Source organism: Rhopilema esculentum, chromosome 18 (genome assembly GCF_057945365.1).
Source record: "Rhopilema esculentum isolate cy_ngs chromosome 18, ASM5794536v1, whole genome shotgun sequence".
Taxonomy (NCBI): Eukaryota; Metazoa; Cnidaria; class Scyphozoa; order Rhizostomeae; family Rhizostomatidae; genus Rhopilema; species Rhopilema esculentum.
In genome coordinates, this window is record NC_142832.1 from 7272350 (window position 1) to 7277713 (window position 5364).

Below are 5364 nucleotides of genomic sequence, written 5' to 3' on the forward strand. Positions count from 1 at the left end.
CCTTTCAAGTGTTTGGGTTGATTTTTGTGTCTTGTGATAAAACTTTCATATACTACTAAAAACCATATACTAGAAAGACAAGCACCGCTTGCTAGAAAACAAAATAACTGTAAATGGGGCTTTTTGGATCAAAATTTGATGGAATAGATTTGATGGAATATCTTTGGGCCTAAACTCTCTTGACTGTAACCAGAAACGTGATTTGAGAAGGGAGTCGACTATATACGGTTTTTATATCTAATTTTTGTGGATGATATACATATAGGGTGTATTGTATATATTCCTGTAGGTTTTCAAGCTTGTGTTTGCCAGATGAAGTTTATGTCATCAATAAATCTTTTTCAAAATATTCGACTACGCCCCATCGGGGCATTGCTCAAGATATGTTGTCATGAATATGTTGTCATAATTGGGGCAAAGGTTTGCGGTGCCTTAAGGGGGGTTAATAAAATTTACGTTTACACTCTTCTTTATAAGAGCCAGTAAATTGATGTTCAGGCTAGTTGTTCTTAATTTTTTTGAAAATCTGAGGCCGAATTGTCTTAATTTGTTCTTAAATTTATATGAAATATCTGTTTGAGCAGCGCGATTACTAGCTATTCACTCTAGGGAGGTGTCCAGGCCTTATTTTTCAACATAGTCCGTGAGAAAACCTTCATTTGCGGCCATGTTTGAACATTCACCAAAAAAGCACCAAAAGATGGTAAAAAACTCCTAGTTTTTGAGTACATTTTTCAAAGTTACTTTTTATAGTAGCTCAGCATCAGCTTGCTCTTAATTTGTTTTCAACTTTTGATCAATTTTGAAGCTCGTGTTTTTATAAAATTGTTCTTACAAAAAGAGAGTGTAAAGGCAATATAACTATGTTTGAGAATAAAAATCACCATCTGTTGTATCTTAATGCAGCAGGGTAGTTTCCCCATAATGATTTTTGATGGCACAGAGGGAATCTTTGATACCCTCATCTTGTGAAATGCTAGTGTGTATATCGAAAGTGTGTTGTACAAAATGAGCTCATGCTCTTTGAATCCAGGATGGGGTGGGGGTGGAGGTTGCATCACTCATTGAAAAACTTTATCTTGCTCGCTTCCCCAAGGTTAGGCAAACACATCGGTGAGCTTGTGGATACACTGAGCAAGGACCTTTGCGGGAACAACTTACCTTATGAAGTATTTAAGTGTTTTGAGAAGTGAGGGCCAGTTCCCAACATTTCCAAATTTTGCCAGGGCAAAATTTTTTCTGAACAATAATATGCAGACAACCCCCAACAAAAAGTATGAAGTGACGACCCTGTCTAGGGCCACTTAGCCGTTAGGGGCCCCAAATTGTCAGAGAGAGATTATTTTATTATTTTCTAGAAAATGGCCTTACTTGTGTAATTATCTGATCTCCAAACAGGGCCGCCGAAAACGACGCTGGGTCGCGGGGCAGGCGCAATGTTTGGGTCATTTTCTAACTGTTTGGGTCAAGTCTTTTCCTAACCAAAGAAATAGAAAAAAACGCGTTCAAATGAAACAAAATTTTTTATCGACCAATTTACACAATTTGATGGTGATTAAGAAAATCTTGGTTAAATTTTCAAAAAATACGTGAGAGACACCAAAATTTCAACTTTAAAACTCTGTACTTCAATTTGTCCCAGCTCTTCATGTCTATTCTATCAGATTCGTTTAGATGGTGTTTAGGGAATAAATATGCATAAAAAGTATGTAAAAGCCAAAACTGTTTCGAAAATCAGTGACAGCCAAGTGTCACAATGGCATCGAAAGAGTGTCGATAAAAATTTGGAAAATTTTGAAAGGTATTTACGGTTTAATGCCATTTTGAAAACAATCCCTTGCCAGTAGCTACTAAAATGCTTAGGTATCATAGCAACATGCAAACAATCACGCCAGATTTTACGTCAAATTAATCAAGGGTATAAAAAAGCAAAAAAAACCGTTACAATTTCTGTTGAGAACTTTTCAACTTGAAGAGACGACGCAAGTTTGCATCACTGGTATTTGTACAACTCTAACGATTCAAAACATTGCGATTTTCGATAATTGCTAAAAATTTTTCGATTCAAAGATCAACAGCCACATCCATCATTCGAAATCAGTCGAAACTACGCCGTTACGCTGAGATCACAGACAAGAACAATGGTAAGTCGATTTGTCGAAGCTAGTCCTCGAATATTCCTAAAAAGTTGTCGAAGAGCACTTTTTTATAAAATTGAAAGTGTCAGTGCTTTAAATTAAAACTTTTCTAGAACATTTTGATGATCGCACCATCTTTTGAAGAGGTTTTCATCAAAACAACTTGATATAAATGGTAGCCATTTTGCCATCATTTACTGAATGAAAACTTTCGCAAGCAGATAATCATAAGACACTTTCAAGTAATTGAGAATAGGCTTTCTCTCAAAAAACTTGTCTAAAGGCCGATAAATATCAATATATTTGATTTGTTTATATTTCAAAGCGTATGTTATAACTAATTGGGCCTAAATTCTAACAGTAATATTCCTCGAAAATACTATTGTTGCTAAGGAGCAGTCTCCATGACGAACTTAAAGTAGAGGCTGTGCCTCGGTTAGCCTGCAATAATGTTTTTATTCTATAACAATATGTCGGTTTTAGGATTTGTTTAGCAGCCTTTACGTAAATCATTGGACCAGTTGTGAGCCCACTAACTAACAACCAATCTCTTAAGCCATACAAAGTATCATTTTCGTTAAACAAAGTAACCTTTTCAGAATAATATTCGATAACCTTTTCACATGTTGCGATCTTCTTTACAGGACGCTCCGTCGTATCTGTTCCTTGATGAAATTTCAAATCATCTCGTTACAAAATACGAATTTTTGCTGAAGAATATCAGTGAGCAATGTGATTTATATTTTCATTGAAATGTCTGCAATGTTTGCTAGTTAATAAAACATCTCTCTATTGAAACTAAATATTATCACACTATTTTTAACCAATATCTTTCATTGATGTTTCACTACATGCTGCTAATATTAGCATTGTTATGCTGATTAGAATCTAATTTGACAATAACAAAGTAAATGAGTCTCACAAGAAAGTATATTCTTTACATCTCTACATCTGCAATGTTCTCCATCCCAAACATCGATAAACTCATATGTGCTTATAAAGTTGACACCCTCTTGCTAATGGCTTGTCTGCTTAAAATGCGACTTAAACTTTTATAATGCGTTTTGCAGATGCCCTCTTCTCGATCATCAAGCACATGACGGACATCGAATCTCCAAGAAAAAGAATTCTTGAAAAGCTTCTTGATGCTGAGTTCCGAGTATTTTCCTTCACGCAGGTAAAACTTGCTTTCACATTCTTTCAAGCACGAAAGTTCGCTTTGACACAACAAACGATCATTTATTTTTCCACATTCCTAGTAGCAAACACAAAACTAGAAGAAAACGAGAAGACCGAATCTTTATTGTAAAGTAAATCGTTACATCTCTACACATGGATTTTTAGAAACAAGTAGAAAATTCATCATAAGGCGTTTATTAAAATAATGAATACGTAAGGGGCTGGGCTTACTCGAAATTCCACACCACTTCGTATTTCTTATTTTGGCTTTAATTTCTTGCATATCAATTTGTAGATAAAAACCCAAGCAAAGGCCTGTCTCAGTGTCCTTGAGGATCTTCATTTGATGGTGAGTTTAGGTTCTTTTTCAAGTTTAATGTCAATGTAAAGCAGGGTTTATTTTAAGCATGGTATAGTGATAACCAACTTGTATGGTGCTAATCGTAATTGTTCAGTGATAAACTGGAATTTTGTGCAGTGATAAAACTAAAACAAAGAGATTTGGTATTGAAAAAGTAAGGTGGAGAAACTACTATATCCAATAGATTCACAAAGTTCAAAAAAGAGCATGAAAATAATGAAAATGAGAACATAAGAGCAACAATGATCATAATTTAAGAAATCTTTCTAAAATTTGATCGAAATCATTCTATAGTTTGTTTTTTTCATCTTCTTCTCTTTTGAGAACTATATTCTCAAAATCATGTTTAAACCATGCTTTTCCTCGTCGTAATCACTCGTAAGGCTTTGATGTGAGTTGGTATAATTCAAAAGTTTCACTACATGCAAAAATTTTGATAGGTGTGGTCATGAAAATTGTTAAAAGGCAAAACCCAAATCTTTCAAAAATTTTGAATATGTGCAATGATAAAAAATCTTCAAATGCAATTTGACTTGCAATGACCCTGACTTGTAATGCAATTTGAAATAAAACCAGTAGGTCAATGATGGCGAAAGGAAAGATGTTGATTTGCTATCATCATGATATATAACTTTATTAATTTATTTTCATTTCAGGCTGTAGAGAGAATTAACTGCCAATTCATGAAGACATTTGCCAAGTTAATTCGAAACATCGTTACATCCTGGGACACATTCTTTTTCAGCATTGCTGTTATTGACAAGGTTAGCTGAAGGATTATTTAAAAAAGGCTTTGATTCGATTGAAGTGTCATTTTTCTGATTCAATGACAGAAGCATTAGTTTATGCAAATGTTCACCTAGAAATGTCAGATCTTGATTCAGGAGTCATTTTCCAATAAAAAGTGCTTGTGAAAATATGACTCTATATCTTGGGCGTGGTGGGAATTTTTATGGGCCTAGAAAATCAAGTTTTTAGGGTCACACTATTTTGATGATGATTGTTTCTTTTTGTCATTTCTTATTTCATGTTCAAAATCAGTGTCGGTGATGCAGTGTTGGGCCGCACTTCGCTTGTTTTTCTCCCAAATCTGATGTTACAAATGATAAAAGCTTAAAAGGAAGTAAAATCCAAGGGGCCAACATGAAATAACTTGAGCGACCTACTGGGACATTTTCCGAGTCCCTGTTGGCCTCCAAGCCCCTGCTGCATATATATCTGTGCATCCTTCTATATCAAATATGAAAAAAAATTCTTTTTTATAGAGCCCGGCGAAAACCTGTCGATCTGAAAGCATCAAGCTTTTCTACATGCTAGCGAAATTCGATATGGCAGAGCTCGCTAAAAACATAGAAAAACAGAAGAAGCAGATGGAATTAGCGCTTTCAGACCCTCAGATGAATGGTTCTTTGAAAGGTGCCCAGCTAGCTGGAAACAGCTTCAAACTGAAAAACTTGAAATTCGAAGAACTCTTATTCACAGAATTCAATGACATCCCTGAGAATGAAAGGGAACATTTAGAGTTTCGAATACGTCCCTAAACAAACAAGTGACCCTAAGTACTATCATTCTAAGAAACGCAGCTCTTATGTGGCTGATGATGCCACATTAAATGAAGAGCAATTTGTTGATAAAAATTTGGTGGAAGCGCCAAAGGGGTCGCATGCATCTGACCAAGTGAATAGT

At 35.2% G+C, this 5364-nt stretch overlaps 1 long non-coding RNA gene across 1 annotated transcript; it reads left to right on the forward strand.

The window, feature by feature from the left end:
- Positions 1-2803: 2803 nt before the first annotated feature.
- On the forward strand, positions 2804-4747 carry LOC135696697 (uncharacterized). The gene is made up of 4 exons (XR_010517391.2): positions 2804-2861; positions 3209-3315; positions 3613-3666; positions 4335-4747. It is a non-coding gene; the product is annotated as an uncharacterized LOC135696697 (long non-coding RNA).
- Positions 4748-5364: the final 617 nt, after the last annotated feature.